Source organism: Oncorhynchus clarkii, chromosome 7 (assembly GCF_045791955.1).
Source record: "Oncorhynchus clarkii lewisi isolate Uvic-CL-2024 chromosome 7, UVic_Ocla_1.0, whole genome shotgun sequence".
Taxonomy (NCBI): domain Eukaryota; kingdom Metazoa; phylum Chordata; class Actinopteri; order Salmoniformes; family Salmonidae; genus Oncorhynchus; species Oncorhynchus clarkii.
Window position 1 is genome coordinate 46,363,981 of NC_092153.1, and position 19,020 is coordinate 46,383,000.

Below are 19,020 nucleotides of genomic sequence, written 5' to 3' on the forward strand. Positions count from 1 at the left end.
AAATCAAATCAAAATCAAATCAAATCAAATTTATTTATATATAGGATGCAGGTGTAGAAGCATAGAAAGGCCAAAACCTAGGAAGAAACCTAGAGAGGAACCAGGCTATGTGGGGTATGTTTCAGGTGGACTTAAATAACAGAACAACTCTAGTCCTTGTAGCCGTAAACTACTGCAGCATAAATACTGGAGGCTGAGACAGGAGGGGTCAGGAGAAATCCGAGGACACCCCCGGACAGGGCCAAACAGGAAGGATATAACCCCACCCACTTTGCCAAAGCACAGCCCCCACAACACTAGAGGGATATCTTCAACCACCAACTTACCATCCTGAGACAAGGCTGAGTATAGCCCACAAAGACCTCCGCCACGGCACAACCCAAGGGGGGGGGGGGGGGGCGCCAACCCAGACAGGATGACCACATCAGTGACTCAACCCACTCAGGTGACGCACCCCCTCCAGGGACGGCATGTAAAGCCAGTGACTCAGCCCCTGTAATAGGGTTAGAGGCAGAGAATCCCAGTGGAAAGAGGGGAACCGGCCAGGCAGAGACAGCAAGGGCGGTTCGTTGCTCCAGAGCCTTTCCGTTCACCCTCCCACTCCTGGGCCAGACTACACTCAATCATATGACCCACTGAAGAGATGAGTCTTCAGTAGAGACTTAAAGGTTGAGACCGAGTTTGCGTCTCTGACATGGGTAGGCAGACCGTTCCATAAAAATGGAGCTCTATAGGAGAAAGCCCTGCCTCCAGCTGTTTGCTTAAAAATTCTAGGGACAATTAGGAGGCCTGCGTCTTGTGACCGTAGCGTACGTGTAGGTATGTACGGCAGGACCAAATCAGAGAGATAGGTAGGAGCAAGCCCATGTAACTTTGTAGGTTAGCAGTAAAACCTTGAAATCAAGTGACAAAAGCATGGATTAATTTTTCTGCATCATTTTTGGACAGAAAGTTTCTGATTTTTGCAATGTTACGTAGATGGAAAAAAGCTGTCCTTGAAATGGTCTTGATATGTTCTTCAAAAGAGACACAGTTTAAAAGTAGAAAGTTTGCAGCCATCCACTTCCTTAAGTTAACATTATGTTTTCGAATGACATCCCCAAGAGGTAAAATATATAGTACACATTTGGGTTTCCAATCTCTCCAAAAGAATGTGGTGATCGATGGTATCAAAAGCAGCACTAAGGTCTAGGAGCACGAGGACAGATGCAGAGCCTCGGTCCGATGCCATTAAAATGTCATTTACCACCTTCACAAGTGCCGTCTCAGTGCTATGATGGGGTCTAAAACCAGACTGAAGCATTTCGTATACATTGTTTGTCTTCAGGAAGGCAGTGAGTTGTTGCGCAACAGCCTTTTCTAAAATTTTTGAGAGGAATGGAAGATTCGATATAGGCCGATAGTTTTTTATATTTTCTGGGTCAAGGTTTGGCTTTTTCAAGAGAGGCTTTATTACTGCCACTTTTAGTGAGTTTGGTACACATCCGGTGGATAGAGAGCCGTTTATTAACACTGAGCTTTGAAGGAATACGCAGATTTAAGGAGGAGTCCGTAATTTGCTTTCTAATAATCATAATCTTTTCCCAAAGAAGTTCATGAATTTATCACTGCTAAAGTGAAAGTCATCCTCTCTTGGGGAATGCTGCTTTTTAGTTTCGGATTGTTCTTATTTTCCTCAATTAAGTTAGAAAAATAGGATGATCGAGCAGCAGTAAGGGCTCTTCGGTACTGCACAGTAAGGTACCAGGGAGCTAGTTTCACTGCATCTAGGGTATTGCGCAAGGTTAAGTTGAGTTCCTCAGTTAGGTGGTTAACTGATTTTTGTCCTCTGGCGTCCTTGGGTAGACAGAGGGAATCTGGAAGGACATCAAGGAATCTTTGTGTTGTCTGTGAATTTATAGCACGACTTTTGATGATCCTTGGTTGGGGTCTGAGCAGATTATTTGTTGCAATTGCAAACGTAATAAAATGGTGGTCCGATAGTCCAGGATTATGAGGAAAAACATTAAGATCCACAACATTTATTCCATGGGACAAAACTAGGTCCAGCGTATGACTGTGACAGTGAGTGGGTCCAGAGACATGTTGGACAAAACCCACTGAGTCGATGATGGCTCCGAAAGCCTTTTGGAGTGGGTCTGTGGACTTTTCCATGTGAATATTAAAGTCACCAAAGATTAGAATATTATCCGCTATGACTACAAGGTCCGATAGGAATTCAGGGAACTCAGTGAGGAACACTGTATATGGCCCAGGAGGCCTGTAAACAGTAGCTATAAAAAGTGATTGAGTAGGCTGCATAGATTTCATGACTAGAAGCTCAAAAGATGAAAACGTCATTTTTTTTTTTGTAAATTGAAATTTGCTATCGTAAATGTTAGCAACACCTCCGCCTTTGCGGGATGCACGGGGGATATGGTCACTAGTGTAGCCAGGAGGTGAGGCCTCATTTAACACAGTAAATTCATCAGGCTTAAGCCATGTTTCAGTCAGGCCAATCACATCAAGATTATGATCAGTGATTAGTTCATTGACATTGCCTTTGAAGTAAGGGATTCCTAATATTGGAGGTGGTCTTTATCCTAGTGAGATCCACCCCCTTTTGCCCTCAGAACAGCCTCAATTGAAAGTGTTACACAGGGATGCTGGCCCATGTTGAAGCCAATGATTCCCACATTTGTGTCAAGTTGTCTGAATATCCTTTTGGTGGTGTACCATTCTTGATACACACAGGAAACTGTTGAGTGTGAAAAACCCAGCAGAGTTGCAGTTCTTGACACAAACTGGTGTGCCTGGTATCTACTACCATACCCTGTTCAAAGGCACTTAAATCTTTCACCTTGCCCATTCACCCTCTGAATTGCACCAGTACACAATCAATGTCTCAATTGTCTCAAGGCTTAAAAGTCCTTCATTAACCTATCTTCTCCCCTTTATCTACACTAATTTAATAGGATTTAACAAGTGACATCAATAAGGAATCATAGCTTTCACCTGGTCAGTCTATGTCATGGAAAGAGCAAGTGTTGCTAATGTTAATTGCAATGCAGTTTTGATATCGTACTATATACTGATAATTCAAAAAGTATCATGGAAAAGTAGGTATTTTTGATGTAAGGGTAGTACAGTCCCAGCAAATGTATATGTTGCCTGGGACTTTTTTAATGATAATTCATGATTGCCTGCAAATACATAAATAATGATCACTCAGCAAAACAGCGTTATGTGAATATCAACATTATTGACACCATCTAGTGGTGAAAATATATACGCTTTCTTTTCCTTGCAACCTGAGCTGTTGGAAATAGATCATTATTATACCAGCATCCAAATAGCTCATAAAAAATGTATTAGCTTGACGTGAATAGGCCTTATATATGGTATATAAACGGTAATGTCAATGGGGTTTTATTGTATACAACGTTATCCTGTGAGGTAGCTTTGAACTGAAAGCACACACACACACACATGATAACACCCAGAGAGCGACATAAAGAGAAAGAACTGGAGAGAGGGGAAGGACATATGAATAACTCTGTCTTTGTATACAAGTGGAAACCTTAACAATAACAAGTCTTGGCATCCATGCATGGGTGCAGATGTAAGCTACTGACTGCAGATGCATGCATAACGCTAATGGGATGTCCTGTACTGTCTGAGAAAGTGTGTGTGGGCAGAGGAAGCATGATGTGACTCAAAATGAGAAGCTCTTGTCACCTCTCTCGAATGTGTTTGTGGGCTTCATCATGATTGGGTTTTCACCATGCAGAGAATGTAGCATCTGCAGCTAAATGTGAATCAGATCAGGCAATCATCACTTTTTAGTCTGTAGAATGAGAGAGTAGAGCTGAATAGAATGTAATATCAGAATATAAAGAGAGGAGAACAAAGGAGAGTATAAGAAGGAACAGATATTTTAGTGTCATGAGTTCAAAATTATGTCTGTTCTGAATGTATCTCGGTCTAAATGCTGATCTTTTTAACTGTTGAATAGAAAGTAATTATGGCTGTTCATTTTCTAACTTTACTGTCATTCACACTGTCTGGCGTTCTGTTCATTGGATCAGATGTATTCGGTGTCTCAAAGGTATGCAGCAGCGAGAGAATTAAGAAACGACTGTTGGTGTTGACAGTAATAGAGTGATAGACATGTGAGAATTGACTGTGGGAATTTTCAACAACTGAGAATTGCAATAACTGTGAAGCCAACGGATGCACACTACATTACCAAAAGTACGTGGACACCTGCTCGTCGAAAATCTCATTCAAAAACCATGGGAATTAATGTGGAGTTGGTCCCCCCCTTTTCTGCTATAACAGCCTCAACCCTTCTGGGAAGGCTTTCCAGTAGGTGTTGGAACATTGCTGCAGGGACCTGCTTCCATTCAGCCACAAGAGCATTAGTGAGGACGGGCACTGATGTTGGGCGAATACGCCTGACTCACAGTCCGTGTTCCAACTCCTCCCAAAGGTGTTCGATGGGTTTGAGGTCAGGGCTCTGTGCAGGCCAGTCAAGTTCTTCCACATCGATCTTGACAAACCATTTCTTTATGGACCTCACTTTGTGCACTTGGGTATTGTCATGCTGGAACAGGAAAGGGCCTTCCTCAAACTATTGCCACAAAGTTGGAAGCACAGAATCATCTAGAATGTCATTATATGCTGTAGAGTTAAGATTTCCCTTCACTGGAACTAAGGGGCCTAGCCCAAACCATGAAAAACAGCCCTAGACCATTATTCCTCCACCACCAAACTTTACAGTTAGCACTATGTATTGGGGCAGGTAGCGTTCTCCTGCCATCCGCCAAACCCAGATTTGTCCATCAGAAAACCTGTCTCCTCCCCTTTATCTACACTGATTGAAGTGGATTTAACAAGTGACATCAATAAGGGATCATAGCTTTCACCTGGATTCACCGGGTCTGTCTTTGTCATGGAAAGAGCCGGTGTTCCTAATGTTTGTACACTCAGTGTATAGTCCATAGGAAAGTTTTGCATTCCACCTGGTTGAACACTCAAGAAAGCTAAAGGTGTGTAATGCCCGGAACATTCAAAGCTATAGTTTCCCGCCTTCACCAGAGTGCCACGCCCATCAGGCAGCTATACCCCAACTATCAGCTGACGAGTCTCACAGCAGTCTTATGTCTATCTATACACCCAGAGAGAGGGAGAGGGAGGGAGAGAGGGGTAGGGAGGGAGAGAGAGAGATAGAGAGAGAAGGAAATAGGGAAAGAGAAAAGGAGATAGGGAAAGAGTCGGAAACCAGAGAGAAGATAGAGAGAAAGAAGGGTTGTTAAAGGGAGAGAAGAAGATGGAGATGCAAATAAATTCATTAAAAATCCTACAATGTGATTCACTGGATTTGATTTTTTTTCTCTCATTTTGTCTGTCATAGTTGAAGTGTACCTATGATGAAAATTACGTAAGTGGGAGAACTTGCACAATTGGTGGCTGACTAAATACTTTTTTGCCCCACTGTATTTAATTCCATGCATAACAGTTGTATTTTCATTAACATTTATGATGAGTATTTTTGTATATTGACGTTGCTCTCTGCACTTTCACCGGATGTTTTGGAGGCAAAACATAACAACGCGCCAATGTAAACAGAGATTTTTGGATATAGATATGAACTTTATCAAACAAAACATACATGTATTCTGTAACATGAAGTCCTATGAGTGCCATCTGATGAAGATCATCAGAGGTTAGTGATTCATTTTATCTCTATTTCAGCTTTTTGTTGCTCGTCTCTTTGGCTGAAAAAATGGCTGTGTTTTTTTGTGACTAGGTACTGACCTAAGATAATCGCATGGTATGCTTTTGTCGTAAAGCCTTTTTGAAATCGGACACTGTGGTGGGACTAACAACAAGTTTATATTTAAAATGGTGTATAATACATGTATGTTTGAGGAATTGTAATTATGAAATGTCTGTTTGAATTTGGCACCCTGCACTTTCACTGGATGTTGGTCAGGTGGGATGTTAGCGTCCCACGTACCCTAGAGAGGTTACTCAGCTTCTTGATATGCCACACCTGTCAGGTGGATGGATTATTTTAGCAAAGGATAATCGCTCACTAACAGGGATGTAAACAAATTTGTTGAGAAAATTTGAGAGAAATAAGCTTTTTATAGAGCATTTCTGGGATATTTTATTTCAGCTCATGAAATATGGGACTAACACTTCACATGTTGTGTTTATATGTTTGTTCAGTGTATTTAAAGTCATGTTCTCAGAACATTAAGAAAACTTTACATAAAAAACACAAGAAAACCTTAGTAACGTTCAAAGAACGTTCTAAGAATGTTATTTAAAAATATATACATTCTGTTCTCAGCGCAAACAAAACTCTCTCTAGCCTCTATCTTGTTAAGTGTATTCAGGTGTGTTGGCCGCACTAACTAATCTCACACACCTGATCTTAATGACTGCTTGTTTCCTTTGAAATGGAGTCTGTTTGAATATTATGAAAATAAACAGCTTTGTATGAGTTAAAAAAAACATTATTTAATTACCTTCAAGTAACCTAGAATTTCCATTCTCAGAATGTTAATTTAACCTTCCAAGAAAATGTTTAGGGAACCATAATAAAGCGTTCTCAGATGCATGCTCTATAGAGGTCACGCCCCTCTATAATAAAACGTTCTCAGATGCATGCTCTATAGAGGTCACGCCCCTCTATCATAAAACGTTCTCAGATGCATGCTCTATCGAGGTCACGCCCCTCTATAATAAAACATTCTCAGATGCATGCTCTATTTTTCCTCCCACTCTCTTTTACCGAGATGCATGCTCTATTTTTCCTCCCACTCTATTTTACCGAGGGGTTAAAGAGGGTGGGAGGATAAATAGAGCATGCATCTGTCTGATAGACACAGTGACGCTGTCTAGATGTTCATTCACTCTGCAACATGCTTTACTAAGGACTCATACCTTCACCAGAAGAGAGAGGTAAGGCATCAAGTATTCGCATGTGTATGTGATAATAATCATGTGTGAATGTGTGTGGGAGGAAGGTATTCATGTTAACATCGCCCTTGTCGTCGTTAGATATACATGCTATTTATTTTATGTTATGCCTGAAGTGTTACAGTTACACCAAGTGGTAAAAACTTAACAGCAATACTGTATCGCATCGGTGATGAAATGCATCTACTGTAACTCATCTAGATCATTAGGGTTCACATCAATAAGAATTTACATATTGTGATATGATATGTTTTGTTGTGTAACTTTAGTAGCTTGGCAATGTTTTGTTTGTGACAAAAGATCTCTGCACATATATAATGATAACCATTAAACATTAAATGTCAGGACTTTCATACCAATTACTATTCCACTAATAGTAACACAGTTGAGTACATACAGCACAGTTGTCCCCCACAATGAAATCGGGGAAGGAACTGTGCATTTGTATGTTTGTATATTAGTTTTACGCAATATCTCAGACAGCACTGGCCCGATTTGCATTACACTTGTGTGAGTGATGCTTCTTGCCATAGAGATCCGTCATTTACAAAATGACACTGATTGGCCAGATTGTGGAGCTATGACAAGAGACTGAAAATACAAACTTTGAAAGGTCACTCCCCTCACCCCGTTCGACTTTAAGTCATGAAATGATGTAGATAGGTCGCTCTCCTCACGAGGAACTAATTTGCCTCAGTGACCCATAAGGTCCACCACGATAGATTTCCCGCCATTTATCATTTTATGAAAAACACTTAAAACGCTACTCTTCTGGCACCGAATGACCGATCTTCATGAAACTTGATATGTGGCATCTTTGGACAAAGGTCTCTCAATTAGGGCTGATGCGGTGACCGTATTAACAGGGGTCACGAGTCATGAAGGCATTCAAATGACACGTTACCTTTTAGTCAGGGTAATTAGACTTCTCCCAGATCTGATGCTGTTGATGGCCATAAGTAGCCTACCCAACTTTATAACTGCTTGGTACTCAGAACTCTATTGTCCCTGTAATCAAATCAAATCCAATTTTGTTTTATTAGTCACATGCGCCGAATTACAGTGAAATGCTTACTTATGAGCCCCTAACCAACAATGCAGTTTAAAAAAAATACGAATAAGAATAAGAAATAAAAGTAACAAGTAATTAAGAGCAGCAGTAAAATAACAATAGTTAAACTACATAAAGGGCTCTGACTATATAATCACTCTGACATCAATGCAAATGTAATAGAAAATCTAATCAAACACTTCATGAGAGCCCATGAACTCATGTTGCGCATAATTTCTATAAGCTATGCAATTGTGTGAGAAAAGACAGTGACGGCCTCTATTAAAAAGAGGAGGATCCCTTCATCTTTCTATACGCTTGGTCTAATATATTTATTTCTAACCTTTTTCTAATATTTAGCACATTGCTTATCTTTAAAACAAGAGTATATCCTACCTGGCTGGCATGAAAATGAACCATGGGAAAAGCATCCTTCGTTCACTATTTAAGTGCATAGATGACATGTATTTTTTTTCTGCTGTCCTTGTTTCGAGACAGATGCATGATAATGGTCCATTCTAAATCAAAACAAATTTCACATGTATATTATTTAGTATATGTAAAGACAAGATTAAATCAAGGATAGTCTGATGGTTGATAATATTAGCCTATCACTTGTGAATTATATATTGTCACTTGTGAATGATGCCCAGCATGAGGCAAGAAACTAAGCCCTTTTCTTGCACACCTCATGTAGCCTAGCCCATATGTTTTGATAAGGTTTGCATCACAACTAAAGTGGCCAAAAAACATCTTAAAATTAAGTACATTAATCTGCTTTACAAGGGGTGTAGAGCCTACATAAGCAGCGTGTGAGTTTCAAGTTTGAGGAAGGTAATTTTCACCATAGAAATGCACCTGGAAACAATTTATCCGGAGGCTGCATTCATTGTAGCTGGGGATTTTAACAAGGCTAATCTGAAAACAAGACTCCCCAAATTTTATCAGCATATCGATTGCGCAACCAGGGGAGGAAAGACCTTGGACCATTGTTACTCTAACTTCCGCGACGCATATAAGGCCCTGCCCCGCCCCCCTTTCGGAAAAGCTGACCACGACTCCATTTTGTTGATCCCTGCCTACAGACAGAAACTAAAACAAGAGGCTCCCACGCTGAGGTCTGTCCAACGCTGGTCCGACCAAGCTGACTCCACACTCCAAGACTGCTTCCATCACGTGGACTGGGAGATGTTTCGTATTGCGTCAGATAACAACATTGACGAATATGCTGATTCGGTGTGCGAGTTCATTAGAACGTGCGTTGAAGATGTCGTTCCCATAGCAACGATTAAAACATTCCCTAACCAGAAACCGTGGATTGATGGCAGCATTCGTGTGAAACTGAAAGCGCGAACCACTGCTTTTAATCAGGGCAAGGTGTCTGGTAACATGACCGAATACAAACAGTGCAGCTATTCCCTCCGCAAGGCTATCAAACAAGCTAAGCGCCAGTACAGAGACAAAGTAGAATCTCAATTCAACGGCTCAGACACAAGAGGCATGTGGCAGGGTCTACAGTCAATCACGGACTACAGGAAGAAACCCAGCCCAGTCACGGACCAGGATGTCTTGCTCCCAGGCAGACTAAATAACTTTTTTGCTCGCTTTGAGGACAATACAGTGCCACTGACACGGCCTGCAACGAAAACATGCGGTCTCTCCTTCACTGCAGCCGAGGTGAGTAAGACATTTAAACGTGTTAACCCTCGCAAGGCTGCAGGCCCAGATGGCATCCCCAGCCGCGCCCTCAGAGCATGCGCAGACCAGCTGGCCGGTGTGTTTACGGACATATTCAATCAATCCCTATACCAGTCTGCTGTTCCCACATGCTTCAAGAGGGCCACCATTGTTCCTGTTCCCAAGAAAGCTAAGGTAACTGAGCTAAATGACTACCGCCCCGTAGCACTCACATCCGTCATCATGAAGTGCTTTGAGAGACTAGTCAAGGACCATATCACCTCCACCCTACCTGACACCCTAGACCCACTCCAATTTGCTTACCGCCCAAATAGGTCCACAGACGATGCAATCTCAACCACACTGCACACTGCCCTAACCCATCTGGACAAGAGGAATACCTATGTGAGAATGCTGTTCATCGACTACAGCTCGGCATTCAACACCATAGTACCCTCCAAGCTCGTCATCAAGCTCGAGACCCTGGGTCTCGACCCCGCCCTGTGCAACTGGGTACTGGACTTCCTGACGGGCCGCCCCCAGGTGGTGAGGGTAGGCAACAACATCTCCTCCCCGCTGATCCTCAACACTGGGGCCCCACAAGGTTGCGTTCTGAGCCCTCTCCTGTACTCCCTGTTCACCCACGACTGCGTGGCCACGCACGCCTCCAACTCAATCATCAAGTTTGCGGACGACACAACAGTGGTAGGCTTGATTACCAACAACGATGAGACGGCCTACAGGGAGGAGGTGAGGGCCCTCGGAGTGTGGTGTCAGGAAAACAACCTCACACTCAACGTCAACAAAACTAAGGAGATGATTGTGGACTTCAGGAAACAGCAGAGGGAACACCCCCCTATCCACATCGATGGAACAGTAGTGGAGAGGGTAGCAAGTTTTAAGTTCCTCGGCATACACATCACAGACAAACTGAATTGGTCCACTCACACAGACAGCATCGTGAAGAAGGCGCAGCAGCGCCTCTTCAACCTCAGGAGGCTGAAGAAATTCGGCTTGTCACCAAAAGCACTCACAAACTTCTACAGATGCACAATCGAGAGCATCCTGGCGGGCTGTATCACCGCCTGGTATGGCAACTGCACCGCCCTCAACCGTAAGGCTCTCCAGAGGGTAGTGAGGTCTGCACAACGCATCACCGGGGGCAAACTACCTGCCCTCCAGGACACCTACACCACCCGATGTCACAGGAAGGCCATAAAGATCATCAAGGACATCAACCACCCGAGCCACTGCCTGTTCACCCCGCTATCATCCAGAAGGCGAGGTCAGTACAGGTGCATCAAAGCTGGGACCGAGAGACTGAAAAACAGCTTCTATCTCAAGGCCATCAGACTGTTAAACAGCCACCACTAACACTGAGTGGCTGCTGCCAACACACTGACACTGACTCAACTCCAGCCACTTTAATAATGGGAATTGATGGGAAATTATGTAAATATATCACTAGCCACTTTAAACAATGCTACCTTATATAAATGTTACTTACCCTACATTATTCATCTCATACGCATACGTATATACTGTACTCTATATCATCGACGGTATCCTTATGTAATACATGTATCACTAGCCACTTTATACTATACTATGCCACTTTGTTTACATACTCATCTCATTTGTACATACTGTACCCGATACCATCTACTGTATCTTGCCTATGCTGCTCTGTACCATCACTCATTCATATATCCTTATGTACATATTCTTTATCCCCTTACACTGTGTACAAGACAGTAGTTTTGGAATTGTTAGTTAGATTACTTGTTATTACTGCATTGTCGGAACTAGAAGCACAAGCATTTCGCTACACTCGCATTAACATCTGCTAGCCATGTGTATGTGACAAATAAAATTTGATTTGATTTGATTTGATTTGATTTGATTTAATAATACATGCATTATATGCATAATCCCATTTGTGGTCACTTTGTTAATGGTGTTGTCCAGCTAATGGAACATTCGTACTTATAGCCTACTGCCATGTGTGCATTCCTTCCCTTATAATGTGAAGAAATAGACTAATAGTTTAGCAACATTTTAAGACAAACAAATCTAATCTGTTGAGTCAAGTCAAGTTTTTTTAAACTAGTGGTTGTATTAATTTGGGTTCTATCATATCCCCAACTGTCCCAGACTATGTTTGGAATATTAATTTCTCACACAGAATAGAATAGGTCAACTTTTGTACTGTGGGGGATATTAGATTGACATAAACTAGTGCTTTTGATGTTCTTTAGGCCTACTCATCTTGTTGGCTGACGAAAAGTAAATGTGGACAATAGCTTCAATATGCACCTTGGAATTGGATAAAGACGCAGGCAGTTGCGTTCCCGATGTGTCTGTCTTCACTTGTAGCCTGTGAGAAAGACCCGATCACGTGATGGAGAGCCATGTGAGTGAGAGATGCTTTGGAACGCGCAGCACTCAGGGAGAAGGGGACAACGCAGCACTCCGGGCCAAGGACACAGCGGCCACTGGCCGTAAAAGGCATAGATTATTTTAGGGTGCATTACGGCCACACAAAGGGGATGCTGCCGTGAAGTGCTTGTCAAATTGTGAATGCGATGGCGCAGTGGTTAAGGGCTCTGTACTGCAGCGCCAGCTGTGCCACCAGAGACTCTGGGTTTGTGCCCAGGCTCTGTCGTAACCGGCCGCGACCGGGAGGTCCGTGGGGCAACACACAATTGGCCTAGCGTTGTCCGGGTTAGGGAGGGGTTGGCCGGTAGGGATATCCTTGTCTCATCGCGCACCAGCGACTCCTGTGGCGGGCCGGGCGCAGTGCGCGCTAATCAAGGTTGCCAGATGCACGGTGTTTCCTCCGACACATTGGTGCGGCTGGCTTCTGGGTTGTATGCGCGCTGTGTTAAGAAGCAGTGCAGCTTGGTTGGGTTGTGTATCGGAGGATGCATGACTTTCAACCTTCGTCTCTCCCGAGCCCGTACGGGAGTTGTAGCGAAGGTAGTAGCTACTAGAAACAATTGGATACCACGAAATTGGGGAGAAAACGGGGTAAAATTCTAGGTAGTAGCTACTAAAAACAATTGGATACCACGAAATTGGGGAGAAAACAGGGTAAAATTCTAAAAATATATATTTAAAAAATATATATTAAATTGTGAATGAGAGACTGATGAAGTGTGTTCAGCCTGGAACAAAAAACAAAGCAGATCTCATGCCTTTCAAGCAACTTTTTTCACATCATCATTAGAGTCGCATCATGCATCCTTACAATGTATTAAAAATCAAAACATATAGCCCAACGTTTGTAGAACAACTAAAGTTACATTAATAACTCTAAATTAAGCATATAGTTATACCTATTTTTTTGTTAACCGCTCAACACAGAATAGCCACATGTGCGCACTCTCTCAAATCGTTTGGAGAAAATATTGTTTCTATTTTATTCAGCTTTGTTCAATTGTATTCTTCATACTATAAAATAATATAAAAATAATGCCACGGAATCTATTCCATGTATGTTGATCATTAGGTAGGAATGAAAGATATTACTCGAAGTGGATTAATTTTTATCAGATTATCTAATTGATGCATGAGGTTTTCATAACAATTATATTTATCACCCAGCTAGCACATAACATTCTCAGAACCTTCTTAGTACTTGGTGAGAGCGTGGTTGTCCTATGGTTATTTTGCATACAACCTTCCCAAAATGTTCTGGGAATGGTGAGGGATAGTTGCTTGGCTTTGGAACATTTTCAGCACATTTAAGGAACTTGTTCTAGGAACGTTCTCTGACTGGTTTGACATAAAAGCCACAAGAAAGCTGTAACGTTCAAAGAACGTTCTAAGAATGTTATTGAAAAACGTAAACATTCTGTTCTCAGCATCAACAAAACTCTATCAATCCTCTATCTTGTTAAGTGTGTTCAGGTGTGCAGGCCACGCTCACTAATTGGCCACACCCGATCTTAATGAGTGCTTGTTTCCTTTGAAATGGGGTCTGTTTGAATAGACTAAAATGAACAGCTTTGTATGAGTTTTAAAAAAACATGTCACGCTAGAAATGTGTTTGCGCGATTAATGCCTAAGCAAAATCATTTCCATGTGTCTTATCTGTGCTTGGAGATCCAAACAGTTAAACTAAGCTAGCAGTCTTAACATTCATTGAAAGTTTTAAAGAAGTTATTCAAAAACTTCCACATAACCTATAATTTCAGTTCTCAGAACTTTAAAACGTTCATGGAACCATAGTAAAACGTTCTTAGAATCAAATCAAATCCAATTCTAGTAGTCACATGCGCCAAATACAACGGTGAAGTGCTTACTTACGAGCCCCTAACCAACTGTGCGGTTTCAAAAAATATGCATAAGAATAAGAAATAAAAGTAACAAGTAATTAAGAACAGCAGTAAAAAATAACGATATATACAGGGGGGTGCCGGTGCAGAGTCATTGTGCGGGGGCACTGGTTAGGTGAGGTAGTATGTACATGTAGGTAGAGTCAATTAAAGTGACTATGCATAGATGACAACAGAGAGTGGCAGTGATGTGGAGAGGGGAGGGGAGGGAGTGCAATGCAAATAGTCTGGGTAGCCATTTAACTAGATGTTCAGGAGTCCTATGGCTTGGGGGTAGAAGCTGTTTAGAAGCCTCGTGGACCTAAACTTGGCGCTCCGGTAGCACTTGCCGTGTGGTAACAGAGAGAACAGTCTATGACTAGGTTGGCTGGAGTCTTTGGCAATTTGTAGGGCCTTCCTCTGACACCGCCTGGTATAAAGGTCCTGGATGGCATGAAGCTTGGCCCTAGTGATCTATTGGGCTGTTCGCACTACCCTCTATAGTGCCTTGCGGACGGAGGCAGAGCAGTTGCCATACCAGGAAGTGGTGCAACTGTAGAACCTTTTGAGGATCTGAGGATAATCAACCTCCCTGCAACCTAAAACCTCCCTACAACCTAAAAATGTACGTTTCCAGAACAGGCCCTTTTTTCACTTCCGTTCTTAGAACATTTCAAAGACGTTCAATTTTACTTATCAGGAAATGTATGGCTTCATGCCCAGAACCGAATGTCCCGGCAGGGCAGTGTTGGAAAGCACAGCACCCCTATCTACCCTTTTCTCACAGTATGCACATATACAGTAATACACTGATTAACCATAGTAACGTCTTCTGAGGGAGATCTGGTAAAATGTAAGTGTTCTACTGATCCAGACTTCAGCTGTCAATCACACTCTCAATGCAGCAGTCTATGGATTGAAAGGCTCCAATTCTGAGGCAATGGAGAAATTAGTGATGAGACTTTAAGGTTCATAGTTACCATCTGTTACTCCACAGGGGTCTAAGAGAGCGAGGGAGAAAGGGCAGAGAAAGTCTCTGTCTATCACTAATGAAGTAGAAGTTAGAGGGATAAGATAGAGAGAGGTGTTATGAGTACATAGTGAAGTATGGTTTATGAAATCATCAAAAGCCATGTGACTAGAAGCTGAGAATCCTGTTATATGAGGCTATAAAATGTATAAAATTATCTTAGTGCTTTTGACATAAATTATATGGAAATTTAAGAATTGGTTCAATTATAACATACATAACATATAACATGTCAAACAAATACCTTCCTGTCTTTTTTCAGACTGGAGCATTGAGACTGAGACCCCTTGTGACCTCTCTGTCACTGATGCTTCACCAGGGAGTGACAGGATCCCTCAGCCGGCCTCTTTCACAGGAGGCTTATTTGACTTAACCTTTCCACAACAACCTGTAGGCCGGAGAAGAGAAGTGACAGTATATGTGACGACTGGGTGAACCAATGAGCACCACACCAACCCCAGACCCAGACAGAGAGAGCCTCCCGCCCAAAAAGAGGGACCCCAGACCAGGCCTCTCAGAGCAGCTTGCTGCTGTCACATTCAAGGTCCCCTTCCCCTACAAGAGCCATAATGTAGTCAAGCCCTACAATGCATCCCACTCAAACCTGCTCCCACCTACACATGCATCTGTTCCCCCGCTATACCAGCCCTGGACCCAGTCCCCCACCACAGCCTCCACCACCAGAGCCAACCACCTCTCCTCTCCTATCAGGGATAGCCATGGCTGGGCTGAGTGGAGGGAGCACTATTACAGAGGTTGGGCTGCAGTCCCGCCAGGCCGGCATATTCCCTACATTTTCAATCATCGCTCCACATATCCCTCAGAACACCCACGCCGCCCCTCTATCTGCAGAAATATGGCCCAGCCTACAGAGGAGCCCGGTGGGGAGGATGGAGGGTACAGTTGGCACTTTAATAAAAAAATCAGGGAGAAGTTAAGTCTACACACCGAACAGCAAAACAGACAGAGGGGCCTGTATATGAGAAGAGAGAAACAGGGAGTAAACCAGCCACAGAGCCACAGCTCAGAGGCAGGTTCTGCCCCCCTGAACACTGCTCTTTCTCCTACTGCCTCCAAGGACCTACACCACCACCCTGAACTGGTCTACACACACCACTCCACAGCCCCCAAGTATCCTGATTCAGGGCAAAGTCCTTCGGCGTTTGCAGAAGAATCTCCCATAAGACCGTCACTTACTGTTCAGTCAACAGAGAAAAACTGGACTGTGGGAGTAACAGAAAAAGTAGACGTGTCTACCCCTCTCTCCATCCATCACTCTTCTTACCCCTCCACCTCTTCTGACCAGCTGCCCTGGTTGCTCCCTCACTTTGCGGCAGGCTCTCTAATCGAGCTCAGAGACGGGCGACTGAGGAAGGTGGAGGATTTGCAGACAGAAGACTTCCTGATCGACGCAGAGGCCTGTCCAGCGCTACATCTGAGCTGCTGTACTGTGCAGCACATCTCCCCCTCCACAGACCCCTCCCTCTCCCGCCTCCTCATCCTCCTACATGAAGAACATTCTCAGGTGAGCTGGTCCTGATCCTGCTGAGTCTACTACATCATTACATCACACAAGATCATAACAGGGTCAGTGTGTTTTTGGTTCGTGTGTTTTTGGCTTCTTACATTTCCATAATTTATAACATGGAATTCAATATACAAGATATCATACATATTTACAAATAGTTCACTTTTTGATCCGTCTACATCATAAAGTAAGGTAAATAAAATGCTAATGATTTACATTCCTAAAGTATCCCTCATCATGACACGATGCAAGTATTGATGCCAATCCCCAATTGCAGAACCCTACCACCACTTAGAGGACAAAGAGAGGTACTGCATTGTCATGACTAACAGTATCTCTCATCACAGGAGTTTCTGAATGTGTATGTGGAGTACCCGTTCTTTGTGTGCGGACGTGGCTGGTCCTCTTGCTGCCCCCCGAGAACAGCCCGTCTGTGTGGACTCCGCTGCCATCAGCTCAGTGTTGGTGATGTCTGCCTGGCTCTTATACCTACATCACCCTCTGCCACCCAGCCCCAGGAGCCTGGCACCCCAGCCCGAGGGAGACATGGAGGGCCTAAGACCCTACAAACGTCCTTTCCTCATTCTCCCCTTCCCGCTGCTCCAGACAGGCCAATAAAAGGGCAGGGAGGGGGGCTGGGCCCAGCACGGAAGAGGCATTGGTCAGCCCCTGAGCTGCGTGGCCCAGGCACCAACTGCTCTTACTGACAATGATAAACACCGTTGCCATTATGGAGAGGGAGCCAACAAAGCCAAGCCAAGCTTAACTTTTGTTTTATTATCTTTATCTCAACCTCACATTCTTTCCATCCCTTTCTTCGTGACTGTCTGTCTCTGTTTTGTATAAAGAATAATTATGATAAAGTAGGAAAGAAATGTAAATTTGACTCAGGATTCTGTACGGATAGTAAGCAAAGGACAATTGCAGGTACTGGTGTAAAAGCCGTGGATTATCAGAGATGTGAGAGACAGAATATGTCAGGCACAACATATTACCTTTAGCCTACTTTAGAATTTTATCAATTAGATCATTCAGGGGGGATATATTTTAATTATTCGATACCTCCTATATAAACCATTTTAAGTGACAACAGTTTTTTTGTATGTAGAACAGTGAATGTTGTAGTATGTCTCAGTGAGTGTGAATGGCTCTCTGTGTGCTGTATAGCTGACAGTTGTGGGCATTACCTTATACACCGGTGTCTTTTCTTTGGCGTTTGTCTGTTCTTACTTCAGTATGACAATATTTTTGTTCTGAAATGATAACTCAATCAAATGTATTTATGAAGCCCTTTTTCCGTGAGCCAATGTCACAAAGTGCTGTACAGAAACCCAGCCTAAAACCCCAAACAGCAAGCAATGCAGATGTGGACGCATTGTAAGGTAAATAACTGCGACTGATTTAGGAACTGTTTGTGTTGATTAAGAATAGTAAATGTTTAAAGTATATTTTCTATGCTTTACCTCACCAGATGATGTTTACAATATGTATATCATGTATAAATCCATCAGCGTTTTCCGTTCCCATGCTTTGGCTGTCACTGTGTGAGAAAATGCTTTTCTGGCCAAATGATATAAATGTATTGCACCTGCTATGTCTGACAGTTCTGGTATATTTTGTTGCTGTAGTCTGACATTTAGTTTTGACAGAAAATATGGCCTCGATTCGCCCACCTGCAGATCTGGAAGGACATCAAAAGGCAGCTGAAACTGAATGATAGCTCAGAGTTCTCTCGATCTGTCTCTTGTGGGCAAAAACCTTGGCATCTCTGGGACCACATGCCTCTGTTGTGTTGTGCAGAGCTTAGTGATGTACAGTAGGTCTGTGCACCCTCCTTCAGGAAACTGAACCCAACAGGGCTTGCTCTATGAATCCCGCGCAGTCTCGTATTTAACGTCAGCCCCATCATCCCTCACAGCAGCAGCCTCTCAATCTGCATACAGACAGCCATATGTCTTACACCTGACCTCCACTCTGCAAACTACACCTTCACCTACCTGTTGTTCAAAGGAAAAAATGGACCGCCATTTTGTTCTCATTGAAATCTAAGTAAACCCAGCTGCTTGTGAAAAAGAATGTATGCTGTAAAATAAATAATCATGTGTCAAAGTAAACACATTTTTGTAGACCGTTTAATGCAATGTTTTTACACAGAGACGCAGAGTGCACACAGCAGAGCTTATCTTTTTAAAAGACACTGTAAAATGTCTGCTCGTGGACAAACAATTGCTCAATTCTACATTTGTATCAGTTATTGAGCATCTCTAACATTTCATTTGAGTCTCATGCCTCTGTCCTCGGGGCTGACTTTTTGTATTCATCAACGCTTTCCTTACTTTGATCACTGAAGTAAAATGAGCTTATAAATAAATTGACGACAGTTCAATGTCTGATGTTTCATTCCTTTCATTCCTTCTATGATGGTCTCTAGATGAGCATTCTT